Source organism: Pinus tabuliformis, chromosome 9 (genome assembly GCF_031772625.1).
Source record: "Pinus tabuliformis cultivar Carrire ecotype Pingquan chromosome 9, CPIR1, whole genome shotgun sequence".
NCBI lineage: Eukaryota > Viridiplantae > Streptophyta > Pinopsida > Pinales > Pinaceae > Pinus > Pinus tabuliformis.
In genome coordinates, this window is record NC_142307.1 from 1,514,526,117 (window position 1) to 1,514,542,275 (window position 16,159).

At 34.6% G+C, this 16,159-nt stretch overlaps 1 pseudogene; it reads left to right on the plus strand.

Moving 5' to 3' along the window:
- Positions 1 to 7,624: 7,624 nt before the first annotated feature.
- LOC149154347 (uncharacterized) overlaps positions 7,625 to 16,159 on the plus strand; it is a 75,662-nt pseudogene continuing 67,127 nt past the window's right edge.

Consider the following 16,159-nt stretch of genomic DNA (forward strand, 5'->3'; position numbering starts at 1 on the left):
ATGAAAGTACAAAGCAAACAAGGAATTCATTCTTTCATTATAAATGTCACTTAAATTTCTAAACTTCTTACCTCGTTCATTCAGTGTGCAAGTGCTTGAAGATGCACTTGAATTTCCTTCTTGTGGTGTGCTTGGAGAAGCACTCTCATTTCTCCTCAAGGGTGTTGCTGTTCTTGTGTTGGCGCTGCTGTTTGGGGATGTATTTCAGCCATCTCCTCATCATCTTCATCATGAGACAAACAGTTTTTAACATTAACTGTTTTCTCTATGCTTCCATCCCAAGCTTCCTCCTCAATGAACTGAACATCTCTGCTCACAAAGAATTTCTTGGTGGATGGGATATACAATCTGTAAGCTTTGGATTCCTCACTGTATCCAATGAAGATACATTTCTCCCCTTTGCTATCCAACTTCCTCCTTAGCTGATCAGGAATGTGTGCATAGGCCACACATCCAAAAACTTTCATGTGGGTGACTCCTTGCTTTCTCCCACTCCATGCCTCTTCTGGCACTTTGTTCATCACAGCTTTTGTAGGACACCTATTCAAGATATATACTGCACAGTTTACGGCTTCAGCCCAATAATCATTTGGCAAATGCTTTGCCTTCAGCATGCTCCTCGCCATATCCATAATGGTTCTATTCTTCCTTTCAGCAACTCCATTTTGCTGTGGGGTGTACCTTGCTGTAAATTGTTTATGAATTCCATTTTCTCTACAAAAACATAAAAATTCTTTGGAGATATACTCACCTCCTCTGTCAGTTCTCAAGACTTTAATACGCAACCCACTTTGATTTTCCACAAGTGCTTTGAAATTTCGGAATTTTTCAAACACTTCCGATTTGTTCTTCAAGAAATAAACCCAAGTCTTTCTTGTAAAATCATCAATAAATGTTAGAAAATATTGGCTGCCTGCTAAAGATGGGGTTTGCATTGGTCCACATAAATCTGAGTGGACAATTTCTAAGGGTGCTTTTGCCCTTATGCTTTTCCCTGAAGGAAAACTTTCTCTGTGTTGTTTTCCCAATATGCAGCCTTCACAAAGGCTGTCCGGTTTCTCTATCAATGGTAATCCCCTTACCATTCCTTTTTTGCTCAACAAGTTAAGACCTCCAAAGTTGAGATGTCCAAATCTCAAGTGCCACAACCAATTTTCATCCTTTGGCACACTTTGGAGAGCCTCTTGGGAAACTGCTGCAATTACTTCATTTTTCAATTTTGCCCTTATTCTAAGAGGGAACATTCTATTCCTTGTCAATTTCACTTCAACAATGCATCTTTTGCTGGGTGCAATATCCATGATGGTGCATACATCATTCTCAAAGAAAACATTGTAACCTTTTTGAACAAGCTGTCCAATACTCAAGAGGTTACATCTCATTCCAGGAACATAATAGATATCTGCTATGGTTTTCTTTTCTCCTTTCTTTGTAAATATTTTAACTTCTCCTTTACCCATAACAGAAATTTTTCTATCAGTCCCAAGTGTGACTTGTGACTTCACACTTTGATCTAGAGCAGAAAACAAAGCTATGTTTCCTGTCATATGGTTGCTGCAACCGGAGTCTAGAAACCATATATCTTCACTATTTGTTTCAACCATGTTACAGGCTAACAACACATTATCTTGGCTGACATTTTCTCCAGTAATATTTGCATTAGATCTATTATTCACATCATGCTGCTTCTTCCTACATTCACTGGCATAATGCCCATATTTTTTACAATAATAACATTGGACATTGGATTTTTCATACCTTTGTCCTTGAGCATGATGTTGTCCACTTTGTTGGCTGCTACCTTGGCCTTGGTTCTGATTTGGATTGCTGCCTCTTCCTTGAGCATTTGCTGGACTGTTCCTTCCACCTCTGTTCTGGATTCTGCCTCTTCCTCTCTTGTTTCCTCTGCCTTGACCTCTTCCTCTTCCAAAGGACATCTGGGTCTTGAAGGCTTGCTCTAGAAATGAGTTTTCATTTCTACTCAACCTCTGCTCATGTGTGATTAGTGATGCATGAAGCTCATCAACTAAGAAATTTGTGAGATCCTTTGTCTCTTCTATGGTGGTGACAATCACGTGGAACCTTAAGGGTAGGCACCTCAATAGTTTTTCCACAATCCTCCTTTCTTCAAGAACTTCTCCATGAGTCCTTATCTGTGTGACCAGACCAATCACTTGAGTGAAGAATGAGTCAATATTGTCTGACTCCTTCATGCATAGGTTCTCAAAATCTCTCCTCAGCAACTGTAGTTTTGCTGTCTTCACTTTCTCCATGCCTTGATAGGTTGTTTTAAGAGTTTGTCATGCTTCTTTGGATATCGTAGCTGCTGCTAACCTTGGAAAAACGCTTCCATGCACTGCTTGATACAAGAAGAAGAGGGCTTTTGAGTCCTTCTTCTTGTAGCTCTTTAACAAATCTTTCTCTCCTTGAGTTAATCCATTAAACTCATTTTCATCTGCTGGTTGTTCAAAACCATCTTCAACTATTTCCCATAAGTCTTGGGAAGAAAACAAGGCTTTCATTGTTATTGCCCAATAGTCATAGTTTTTGCCATAAAATAGTGGGAGCTGCATACCCATGCTATTGCTGGTGCTGGTGCCAGCCATTCTTGCACTCTTAACTATGCTTCAAATACCTCACTCTGTATTTAAAATAACATACTGTCTTCAACAACAACACAAAAAAAACTTGAGAAATACCTTGGATTCTTTTGCCTGAGTCTTCACACTGCTGGAGAAATTGCTGCAGTAAGAATCCTTCCTTCAGGTTCTTTGAACCCTTCAAAGAGCCTGGACTAGCTCCGATACCACTGTTGGGAATTTGTCTGGTAAAATTCCAAAAACAAAATTACAGAATAGAGAACAAGGATGCTCTGTTTGAAACACAGGATCTTTAACACAGCGGAAACTTAAAGTTTATTTGCAGGGGACAGAGTTTTCACACACCAAAGATTTCTATTCATTAATAAAAGAAAGAAATTGTTGTTGCAAAAATATGATCTTCCTCTCCCACAGAGGGATTTACAAAAGGGATTCAGACTGCTGTGTCTGCTGTATATTCTATTTCGCTGCTGCGTGTTATAGATGCACTGCTGTGCTTCTCTTTACAATACTCATTTACACTGTTGTGTATATTTTCATACGCACTGCTGCGTTCTTCCTTCTTCTCTATTTTTTCACAAAAAACATTACATATATATATATACGACACCCAAAAGGAAATTACTTCATGTTTTCACTGGCCATGCTTCCATAAAAGACACAATAAAATTAAATGGTTTTACCAACTTTTACTTGTGCCCATACTCCCGCTGAAACAAAATTAAAGTCTTTACCCAAAACTTACCAACCCACAGTAAATTACATTTACTGTTTTACTGACAAAACTGGCAGTAAAGAAAATTTTACTTCACGTCAAATTCATTTGCTGCTGGCTTGTACTTCAACCATTGACTTCATTTAGATCACATCGCAGAAACGATCATATCTTCTATATGGTACTGCGCAGTCTGAGTCACTTCACCCTAACAGTTGAAGAAGACCTGATTTAAATAGAATAGAGTAATGGTATATGCCAAAGGAACAATACCGAATCATATTCCCTGTAACACTTTAACACTTTAAAATAGACAATAACTTGAGATTAATTGGTGAAATATCCTAGAATTTTCCAGCATTTGTGTCCATTCTCAGCGTCCTCCGAGGAATATCCTGGGATTTGACTGGATATCCGTTGATTCTCAGTGTGCTTTCGTAGAACGAGAAGTCATTTTCTATTTTTCATCTTCCTTCTCAAAATGTTGTTAGACATGTGACAGGCCTTGCAGCATATGTATATCTGCACTAGGTATATGGATCACCAGAATACAACGGAAAACATTATGATGGGGAAAAATGACTCATCGGAATCATCTCCAACACGCATTTAATAAGAGCCTGCACATCTTGAGAATAAAAGTAGCATAAGTGTTGGAATATTAATTCCAACTACTGTGCAGGGACAGCGACGGCAGCACAGTCAATTGGCGAATCCGCCATCGTGCAGCAGGGAAATAGCTCAGGAAAACCAGCTACCTTATTGGACCGCTTTTGCTCAGCAAGTGGTTTTTGTACAAACTAGTCCGATGCAATAAAACTCTGCCACGCGTCCTCTCTACGTTTTCAAAACACCCTTTCTGTCAAGACATAACGTTCGTTTGATTAGGCCGAGCGATGATCGTTGGATGAGTGTGAAGACTACTTGCCGTCGGATCGAGGTCAAAGCTGGGTAGGCTCTGCAGGGCATGGAGATTGTGTAAAGTTTTGTCTTTCACCAGTAAATTAATTTATGAAGTACCTTCGCCATGCTGAGAATTAAATGGCATTCGTAGATATAGGTGAAATAATTAAATTTAGTGTTTTGTTTGTTTTACGCATGTAGTTTTTATTTTCACGGAACAAGTAAAAAAAATAGTTTTATTATTTTGCATATGATATATATGCGTTATGTTTTTTGTTCCGTTGACTTTCGTGAGGGAAACGGTGAAAAACGCACAGCTCGTAAAAATAAAAAGGGGAGACAGAGTCTATGGTTATTGGCATGCACAACAGTGCATAAGGAAATGAGTTGTTGTTCATTGACATTGTATTGAAGACATATTGTGAAACGCACAGCAGTGCGAGTAGAGAAGAACAGGGGAGCAGCGTGGTAATTTTTGTGTGGAGCTCATGCATTGAAATGCATAGTAGTGAAATGTAATGTGAAGAATGGATATGTAAGAGAGGATCGCACAGCAGTGTGAAAATGATTTCGATGTGAAGCATATGCATTGTATGATGTATGTTTTTGTGCTGTTGACCATTTTGTAATGAAACGGAACATACACACAGCAATGAGAAATTAGAGCAGCTCGCAAATGAACAGCAGTGTGTAGAAGAAAACAAAACCAGTGCAGGGGTTCTTGAAATGAGCAGCAGCGTGAAGATATTTTGTTTTTGTTGAAATGTTATGATTAGAAAATGCAGCAGCATGTGTAAGGAATTGCATCTACAGCAGTAAATGTAAGATTTTGTTTTTACACAGCAGTAAATGTAAATGAGATTTTTACATACAACAGTGTAAAATCTCAGGAGGAGACAGAGTAATATTTTGTTGTTGAAATGTTCTCTTGGTGAATCCCTCTGTTAAAGAGGAAGGTGCTCTTTAGCACAATCTCTTGGTGAATCCCTCTATTAAACAGGAAGGTGCTCTTCAGCACAGTCTCTTGGTGAATCCCTCTGTCAAGAGGAAGATGCTTTTCAGCATAGACTGGTGAATCCCTCTGGTTAAGAGGAAGATGCTCTTCAACATAATCTCTGGTGAATCCCTCTGTGTGAGAAATATGTTTTTTTTGTAACAGCAGTTGGAGAATCCATCTGTGTGAGGAAGATGTTTTTGTAAAAGCAGTGCTGGTGAAATCCCTTTGTTAAGAGGAAGACCCATTTTGTAACAGCAGCTGTTTCTTTTTATGAATACAAGTTTTTATGTGTGTGGGTAAAACTCTGTGTTCTGGAAACATTTTTTGTTTCCCTGTGTTAAAGATCCTGTGGCAGAAAAACAGAGCATTGTCTCTGTGTTCAGTTTGTTTGTTTTTGGAATTTTACCAGAAAAATTCTCAACAGTGGTATCAGAGCAAATCCAGGCTCTTTGAAGGTGTCAAAGAAGCTGAAGGAAGGAGTTTTTAGCTGCAGCAACTTCTCCAGCAGAGTGAAGTCTCAGGCAAAAGAATCCAGGTATTTCTCAAAGTTTTTTTTGTGTTGAAGACAGTCAGTGATTTTTAAAATACACAGTCAAGTATTTTGAGGCACAGTAAAGAATGGCAAGGTCAAGGAAGAAAGTCTTCAAACCTCCTAAGGATGTGTCTCCCTCTACTACTAAAATAGAAGACAATCAATTTGAAAGAATTATATTTGAGGCTCCAAGGTTCAATGGGAACTTTGATATATGGGAAATAAAAATGAGGACTTTCTTAAAGTCTGAAGGGATTGAAATTTGGGAATCAGTGATTGATGATAGCAGGATGGATAGAGAATCCAAGGAGTACAATGCAAAAGCAGCAAAGACAATCTTGGATGGGCTACCTGATTCTGTAAAGAAGAATCTAGGAAAATATTCATCAGCAAAGGATATATGGGACAGACTTCATGACCTTCACTCAAAGGGAGCACTGACCATGACCATCAGTCAAGAAGGAAATTCTGAACCCATCATAGAAGCTGAAAATGAGAAGGTTGACCTCATCAAGCTTCAAGTACAAGAAAGGGATGAAGAGCTCGCCAAGCTTAAGAAGGAACTTGATCAAAGCAAAAGGAAGCATCATGAAGAAGTCATATCCATGACAAATCAATTGAATAAAGCAAAGAAGCAGGAAGATACCTTGTCAAGTCAACTTGAACAAAGGCACAAGAGAGTGAACAAACTTGTAGAAGAGATTGAACAGTACAAGGTAGAGGTCTCCTCCCTTAAGTCTGAATTACAAGAAGCCAGGAAGCAGGCACAAGCAGTTGAGAAGAAAATGGAGAGCAGTCAAGCAAAGAATGAAGAAATCTCCAAAATGAAGTCAGATATCATCTCCCTTAAAATAATAGCAACTGAAGCTACTCGTAGCAAGGAAGAAACTGAGGAACAACTTGCAAAGAAAAATAATGTGTGAAAGATTGGAAGAAGAGATTGTCCTCCTCAAGAAAAAGGTTGAAGGGGTGAACAAAATTATGAAGAGCTCTCAAGCCTTGGATGACATGCTCAGCTATCATAGATCTTCGTCTGATAAATCAGGACTTGGGTATGTGGGTGAACCGTCAAACAAGAATGAAAATGCTTTAAGCAAAGGAGATGTGAAGAAGCCAGAAAGAAATTGTGATGCTCCTAGTTCCAGCAAAGGCAAGGAGAAAAATCAAGGCTACAATAGAAGAAATTCTACTCCAAGTAGAAAGCCAGCTTCAAGAAGAAATGTAGATGATGTCAAAGAGGTAAGAGGCAATGGTTATCATCAAAGGATCTCAAGGCAGAAAAGCTTCAGAAGTACATCAAGGAAACCACCATCTACCAGGTACAAAGTTCATTTTTTAGTTATTGTTATTCTTGTTAAAACTTTGGTCATATGGAAAAAGACTGTAGAGCATTTCACAGAGATAGATGTTATGGTTTCCGACAACCTCCAAGAAACAATTTTACAAGAAGAAATCATGAAATCTTATTCATGAAAAATATAGAATGTTTCAAGTGTCATAACATTGGGCATATGGCACGTGATTGTAACTTAACATGGGCTCTTACACAAGTTAGAACCATGCAAAAGAAGAAAGTTACACAAGTATGGAGAAGGAAGGAAATACAGTCCGAAAGTCTTTCGAGCTCCCTAGCCAATCTAAGTTTCTTTTGAAAAGACTCTGCCAAAAGGAGATGATGCTTACACTTAGGGGGAGCCTGTAATTCTTGATCATTATTGCTTAACTATATTAACAGTCATTCTTTGACGAAGATCTTCTTATAGGGGAGAGATATGGAATTAAATCTGCCATAAGAGCAGAGAAGAAAAGGTTGCAGGATAGCTTGGAGATGCAAATATTGGAAATCTTGCCTAAGGCAAAGAGAAAGAGGATATTACATGATTGGAGTGCCTGAGCACAGTAGTGAAAGCGATGAAAGTAAAGCTGATATGAATGGGCAGAAAAGCTTTGAATTTTTATGAAGTGTTTGGGTATGACTGAACGCCCAGCAGTTGAAATTAAAGGGGAGTGTTGGAATATTAATTCCAACTGCCGTGCAGGGACAGCGACGGCAGCACAGTCAATTGGTGAATCCGCCATCATGCAGCAGGAAAACAGCTCAGGAAAACCAGCTACCTTATCGGACCGCTTTTGCTCAGCAAGTGGTTTTCGTACAAACGAGTCCGATGCAATAAAACTCTGCCACGCGTCCTCTGTACGTTTTCAAAACAGCCTTTCTATCGGGACATAACGTTCGTTTGATTAGGCCAAGCGATGATCGTTGGATGAGTGTGAAGACTGCTCGCCGTCGGATCGAGGTCAAAGCTGGGTACGCTCTGCAGGGCATGGAGATTGCGTAAAGTTTTGTCTTTCACCAGTAAATTAATTTATGAAGTACCTTCGCCATGCTGAGAATTAAATGACATTCGTAGATATAGGTGAAATAATTAAATTTAGTGTTTTGTTTGTTTTACGCATGTAGTTTTTATTTTCACGGAACAAGTAAAAAAATAGTTTTATTATTTTGCATATGATATATATGCGTTATGTTTTTTGTTCCGTTGACTTTCGTGAGGGTTCCGTTGACTTTCGTGAAGGAAACGGTGAAAAACGCACAGCTCGTAAAAATAAAAAGGGGAGACAAAGTCTATGGTTATTGGCATGCACAGCAGTGCGAGTAGAGAAGAACAAGGGAGCAGCGTGGTAATTTTTGTGTGGAGCTCATGCATTGAAATGCATAGCAGTGAAATGTAATGTGAAGAATGGATATGTAAGAGAGGATCGCACAACAGTGTGAAAATGAATTCGATGTGAAGCATATGCATTGTATGATGTATGTTTTTGTGGTGTTGACCATTCTGTAATGAAACAGAACATACGCACAACAGTGCGAAATTAGAGCAGCTCGCAAATGAACAGCAGTGCGTAGAAGAAAACAAAACCAGTGCAGGGGTTCTTGAAATGAGCAGCAGCGTGAAGATATTTTGTTTTTGTTGAAATGTTATGAGTAGAAAATGCAGCAACATGTGTAAGGAATTGCATCTACAGCAGTAAATGTAAGATTTTGTTTTTACACAGCAGTAAATGTAAATGAGATTTTTACACACAGCAGTGTAAAATCTCAGGAGGAGACAGAGTAATATTTTGTTGTTGAAATGTTCTCTTGGTGAATCCCTCTGTTAAAGAGGAAGGTGCTCTTCAGCACAGTCTCTTGGTGAATCCCTCTGTTAAAGAGGAAGGTGCTCTTCAGCACAGTCTCTTGGTGAATCCCTCTGTCAAGAGGAAGATGCTTTTCGGCATAGACTAGTGAATCCCTCTGGTTAAGAGGAAGATGCTCTTCAGCATAATCTTTGGTGAATCCCTCTGTGTGAGGAAAATGTTTTTTTTGTAACAGCAGTTGGAGCCCTTTGTGTGAGGAAGATGTTTTTGTAAAAGCAGTGCTGGAGGAAGATCCATTTTGTAAAAGCAACTGTTTTTTTTTATGAATACAAGTTTTTATGTGTGTGGGTAAAACTCTGTGTTTTGGAAACATTTTTTTTGTTTCCGTGTGTTAAAGATTATGTGGCAGAAAAACAGAGCATTTTCTCTGTGTTCAGTTTGTTTGTTTTTGAAATTTTACCAGAAAAATTCCCAACAATAAAGTCACCAGTTTCTGACACAGGATTGAATCCTGATTTTTTTTTCTATGTGATCTTGATATCAGAATCCCGAATTATTCTCTATGTGATCTTCATAGCAGAATATATGACTTGCATCGCTTAGTGCTTCGAATTTCTCATACTGCTAAGCGGAAACTGATCAAAAGTTACATATTATCTAACTCTAAAGTATAGCGTGGCCGAGTGAGTTATCGCTCCAATGGTGTATGTTAGAAAATTTTGAACCACTCGCTTTCATGATCTATAAAATTTTGACCTAATTATGTTAAACCCGGTCCAACAAAGGCGGTGATCTTAATCGGAATACAAAAGCAAATCCGTTGTTCATCCTATCGTTCGAAGATTATGAACGCTGCACTAAGAAGTTTAAGTTAAAATTGAGATCAATGACAGATTACGGTGATGGTGGTTCTCCTTGGAATTGGTTATTTTATTTTTTTGCTAATTAATTTTTTTATTCGAGTTTAAATTTAAAAATATTAAAGAATTATATATATTTTGGTAGTGATGATATCCATAAATAAAATTAAAAGTAATAATTTCCTTATATGTCTAAATCATATATTTAAACCTTACGAAAATTAGTTTAAAATATACATTTATTTGAAACTTATACTTTTCGCATTAGTTAGAAATAAATTGAAAAATTAAAATATGAATTTATTTGAAACTTATACTTTTGGCGTTGTGAAACCTATGCCTGTTCAACTGTTTGCCGAGTGTTTTTTGGGTTAATGTAACTATTACCTGGGCGACATCCTATGGATTATGAATTCCGTCCCTCTTATACCTTTTCACATTCTCAAACTTACGCGTGTTCAACCATTTTCCAAGTGTGGCTGCCTGTGCGTTATGAATTCCCTAGCCATTCGAAGGTGGTTGCATTACGAATTCAGCAATGTGTTCTGTTAGTGGTTGTATATGACATGTCACTCATCCCTAAAGTGCATCATCAAATCTACTCATTCTTGGAAGTATGTGTAAGAAAAATATGTGAATTATAACTCTGTAAGTTAGAAATTGCTTACTTCATATTACAAGATCATTTGTTTTATAATTTTGCTATTAACCTGTAATGTAACTGGATTTTTACATTGTTTTTTCACATTATGATAAATCTAGATGCACATAATATTTTTATCTGAAAATCTAACTGTTAAACCAAATTACTTGAGTCAGTTCAATGGTTGCTTAAAAAATCTCAAAATGCGCATGGAAATGTTTCTTGTTTTATTTACATGAATATCAGTATCATACTATATTTTCTGGTGAACTAAAATTAAGGTTTATTTGTTCAAAAACAAGCACATGACTTCTACAATGATCTTGAAAACTTCTAGTGTTTTCACGGTTCCACTTTTAATCGTAGTTTCTTCCCCTCATCTTCCCCACTAGGTTTCGTATGAGTTATTTAATGGTTCACATCTTCCATGTTTGTTTGCGGTGACACGCAAGAATTTCGTGTACCCGCTCATGTCTGGTTCAGTACTGATGGAGGGCATCTTTGATTATTTTTTATCAGTCACCAATGATGATTCTTGAAAGCTTGATTCTTAGCACGCTTTTGGTTGAACCTCTTGAAATTTGATAGATAGCTAATGGTTATGGTTGGGTTGTATTGATATTTGTTTCAGAAAGCTAAGTGAACTAATGATATTTGATTTTTGCTTTTTTCGAAAATTGATATTAGATCTGAGTTTCATTATTTCCAGTCTTTTTATAGTATTGTCGAAAAATAGATGCATGATATTTTTCATAATCTTTTTCATTGTCTTTGTCAAGAAATGCTATTCTATTAAGAGTTTTTCGGCAATCCAATAGACGTGGATATACATCATAACAATTCAAGCCAGCTTGGAAAAGTTGTCTATAATTATTCTACTTAGCGAGTAACCTTACCTGAATATGTCACAGAAGAAGGTGTTGTACAGTGTCCATGAGGTTGCAGGTCCAGTTAGATTCATTTATTTAATTTACAATTACTTTCTACGGTAGATACTGATTCAATCTGTGAATATTTGTCCTTAGATTACTACACTGATTATTAGGTATAATTATTGGCCGTTTCATAAGTACATTTATATTTTGTGGAGATTTTGAAATATTTAATTTAAAAATAATTGAAGTATTTAATTTTAAGAATAATCTATGAACTGAAATCCAGATATTGTTTGAATGGTGCACAAAATATTATTCTTTGAATTGTAAACAGAATGTGATTCTTGATGTGAAAACTATCTTGATTTATTTTAACATATTGAATGACAACAAAGAATGGTGGAATTTTATGATGTGATCTAAACAAACATCAAGGCAGAATTGCGATGCAGTGAAACAAAAATTTGAAAAAAACTTTATAATAATACAAAGACGGAGCATGACGTAATTTTAAAATGAAATGTTAAGAACTAATTGCTAATTTTTGGACTTGTTATAATAAATGACACTTCTTCCACACCAACCTTAAATAGACTCAATATTTGCACATAGTAAAGCCATCCCTCGATAGTTTGGGTGACAGACTTTTAGTACATTCAAAGACAAAATGGGCTTATGTAGTGGAAGAACCATATCATTTCAAACCTTACTAGTAGGTTTTGTCGGATATTATTATCAAATTTGTTTATACGACATTTTGATGGTAATACAATTAAATGTTCTTGTTACGAAATAAAAATGAGATATTTTTATGTAAAAAACTCACTCAACCTACTTTAAAATTTGGACAAAACCATCGATAGAAACAGGTTTTCAAATTCCAACATTTAATATCAAGTTTAATGCAAAACTACTTTAAAATTTCGACAAACCCATCAATAGAGGTAGGTTTTCAAATTTCAACCTTTAGTATCAAGTTTAATACAAAATTTTATTAACTTTTCATTTTAAACGAGTGTCTTTAGGGTTTTAGTTTGGAAATCCAACCTAAGTTGTCTCCAAGTAAGAATTTGGAATTTGGTGAGGATTTATTGGTTATTTTTAAGATTTACTCGTTCTTATTTATTGGTTTATTCATTTGTATTTTTTTTTTAATTCAATATAAAACAATTAAAATTTATTAATGATTATTAAGCTACTGGAAATAAGCTGCTGCTCTAAATGATCTACGTCTATAGTGTTTTCTCCACGCAAAGATATCTGCAGGGTTAGAATGGCACAATTAAATGTGTCAAGCAAAAGCTATCGTTATCAAGAAACGGATTCGAACCCATGGTCTACATCTACAGTTTTTGTCTCCACGTAAAGATATTAATGTGTGGAGCAAAAGCTATCGTTATCAAGAATGGGATTGTAACCCATGATCTACATCTATAGTATTTTCTCTGGGCAAAGATATAAATGTGTGAAGCAAAAGCTATTGTTATCAAGAATGGGATTCTAACCCATGATCTTGAGTTCTATATCTACGCTACTTTCTCCACCCAAAGATATTTTATTTTCAAGGTTTATTAATTTTTATTTATTGGTTTATTTATTTTTGTTTATTGATTCAATATACAACATAATTTTTTTTATTAATTTATGAAGTGTTGTTAATAATATATTATTATTCATATACAATATATTTTTTTATTATTAATTTATGAAGTATTTTTAATAATATATTATTATTATTGGTACTCACAACAACAAATATATAACTAAATTTATAATATTAAATATTTCATATTTGTCATTTTAGAATTTTTATTTACATGTTTAACTAACCCTAACTGCTAGTTTTCAATAGTTCAATTTAGGCAACGATAAAACATAGACCAAATTTTAATAATGTGATTAATGAGAAAGACATTTATCTACCATATAAATTACAAAAATATGAAATGTAACCATTAAAAATTATTAAATATTATTAAATTATTAGAAATTTACATATTAAAATAATATTATATTATAATTATAATTAAATATAAATTATATAATTATAATTAAATATGTTCTACAAAATCAGCCTACACAAAACCGTCGTTTTCAAATTCCAACTTGCAAAATTCTATTAACATTTTAATTTAAATGAGTGTATTTGGTGTTATAGTTTGGAAATCCAACGTAAATTGCATTAAAGTAAGAATTTCACGACGATTTTATTGGTTATTTATTTGTTATTTTTAAGGTTTATTCATTTGTTATTTATTGACATTTTTAATTTATTTATTGGTTCAACATAAGGCAATTAAAATTTATTAATTATTATCAAGCGATCAAAATTCATTAATTACTTTTAAATTATGGGAAATTTCTATATATTAAAATTTATTAATAATACTTAATAAAACAATGTTATATTATAGTTAATATAATTATAGTTAAATATAATTTAATTAATCAAAATGTTAATTATAATTAAATATAATTTACTTAATCAAAATATTAATTAATATATTATTTTTTTATTAACTAATACAATGTTTTTTAAGGAATTAATTTATTAATTATTAATATATTACTAACACATTAATAAAATTAATGTGACATACATATTTGCATTATTAATAAGAATAATATTAGTTTATGAGAAATGTAGATATTAAAATTTCTTAATAATATTTAATAAAATCATTATAAAGTTAATGAGAGAATTTTCACCATAAATCACATGATATTTCATTTGTCAATGCATTTCGAACCACACTCGTTGGTTCGAAATACGTCAACAAATGAAATATCATGTGGTTTACGCTGAAAAATCTCTCGTTAACTTGATATGGATCACAAAAGCCTCAATTCAACAATAAAATCATTATAATTAAACATAATTAATATTATTATATTACTCTCTTGGGTTTAATATTATTCCCTTGAGTTCATAATCCCTTGGGGTTTTAGTATTAAACTTGGGGTTATTATTCCCTTAGGTTTATTGTTCCCTTTGGTTTATAATATCAATCCCTGAGGTTTATTAATCTAAAGGTTCATATTCCTAGGGTTTAATATTTCCTTGGGCTTATAATATCAATCATGGTCAACATCATCAATCATGGTCAACCATGGTCGAACATCGCATTGTGACAAATATTGTCTCAATAGGAAATCAATCATTGTCTCGACCATGCACCACCACCACATTATGACAAAGATTGTCTTAATATGATAAGCATGGTCAACCATGTTTTATAAAATCACACATGATCATCAATGATTAATCGTGGCTAACGACGGTCAACCATCTTTATTTTAGTGTTTATAATATTTATCTGAGGGTTTATATACCTTGGGTTTATAATACTAGTCTCTTGGGTTTAATATTATTCCCTTGAGTTCATAATCCCTTACGGTTTTAGTATTAATCCCTTGGTCTGATTATTCCTTTTCGTTTATAATATCAATCCCTTGGGTTTATTATTCCCTTAGGTTTATAATATCAATCATGGTCAACCATTGTTAGTCATAGCCAACCATGGTCAAGCATGCTAGAATGTCGCATTGTGACAAGGATTGTCTCACAATGAAAATCAACCATTTTTATTCTAGTTTTATAATATCTATATTAGATTTTATATACCTTGGGTGTATAATATTAGTCCCTTCGATTTAATATTATTCTTGTGGATTCATAATCCCTAGGGTTTATTCTTTCTATGGGTTTATAATATCAATCATGGTCAACCATGCTCGAATGTCGCATTGTGACAAATATTTTCTCAATATGAAAATCAATCATTATCTCGACCATGCACCAACGTTGAATTATGACAAAGAGTGTATTAATATACTAAGTATGGCCACCCATGGTCAATCATGGCCAAACTTGGTCAACCATGTTTTATAAAATCAAACATGATCATCCATGGTTAATTGTGGTTAACTGTGGTCAACCATGTTCATTTTAATGTTTGTAATATTTATCTGAGGGATTATATAGCTTGGGTTTATAATATTAGTCTCTTAGATTTAATATTATTCCCTTGGGTTCGTAATCCCTTAGGTTTTTAATATTAATCCCTTGTGTTTACTCCTTTGGGTGTATAGTATTAATTCCTTGGGTTTATTATTCCCTTAGACTTATAACATCAATCATGGTCAACCATCGTCAATCATACCCAACCATGCTCAACCATGCTTGAATGTCACATTGTGACAAGGATTGTCTCACCATGAAAATAAACCATATTGATTTTAGTGTTTATAATATCTATCTTAGGGTTTATATACCTTGTGTTTATAATATTAGTCCCTTGGGCTTAATATTGTTCCGGTTGGTTCATAATCCCTTAGGGTTTTAGTATTAATCCCCTGGGTTTATTTTTCCCTTGGGTTCATAATATCAATCCCTTGTGTTTATTATTACCTTCGATTTATAATATAAATGATGGTCAATCATGGTCAACCATACCCAGCCATGATCAAATATCACATTGTGACAAAAATTGTCTCCATATAAAACTCATGGATAATCATGGCCAACTAGGGTCAAACGTCGCATTATGAAAAATATTGTCTCGATATGAAAATCAACCATGGTCAACCATGTTTATTTTAGTGTTTATAATATTTATCTTAGGGTTAATATACCTTAGGTTTATAATATTAGTCCCTTGGGTTTAATATTATTCCCTTGGGTTCATAATCCCTTGGGGTTTTGTTGGACATTAGATAAACCAATGCTCCCCATTTGTTTTGTGATGTGGACTAACCACCTCTCATGGATCCTTATCTCTAGTGATACGATCATTGGTTAACACCTGCAGGTTTTGGTTTAAAGACAATTGTGATTCCCAACAAGTTTTAGTAATAATCCCTTGGGTTTATAATTCCCTTGGTTTTATTATTCCC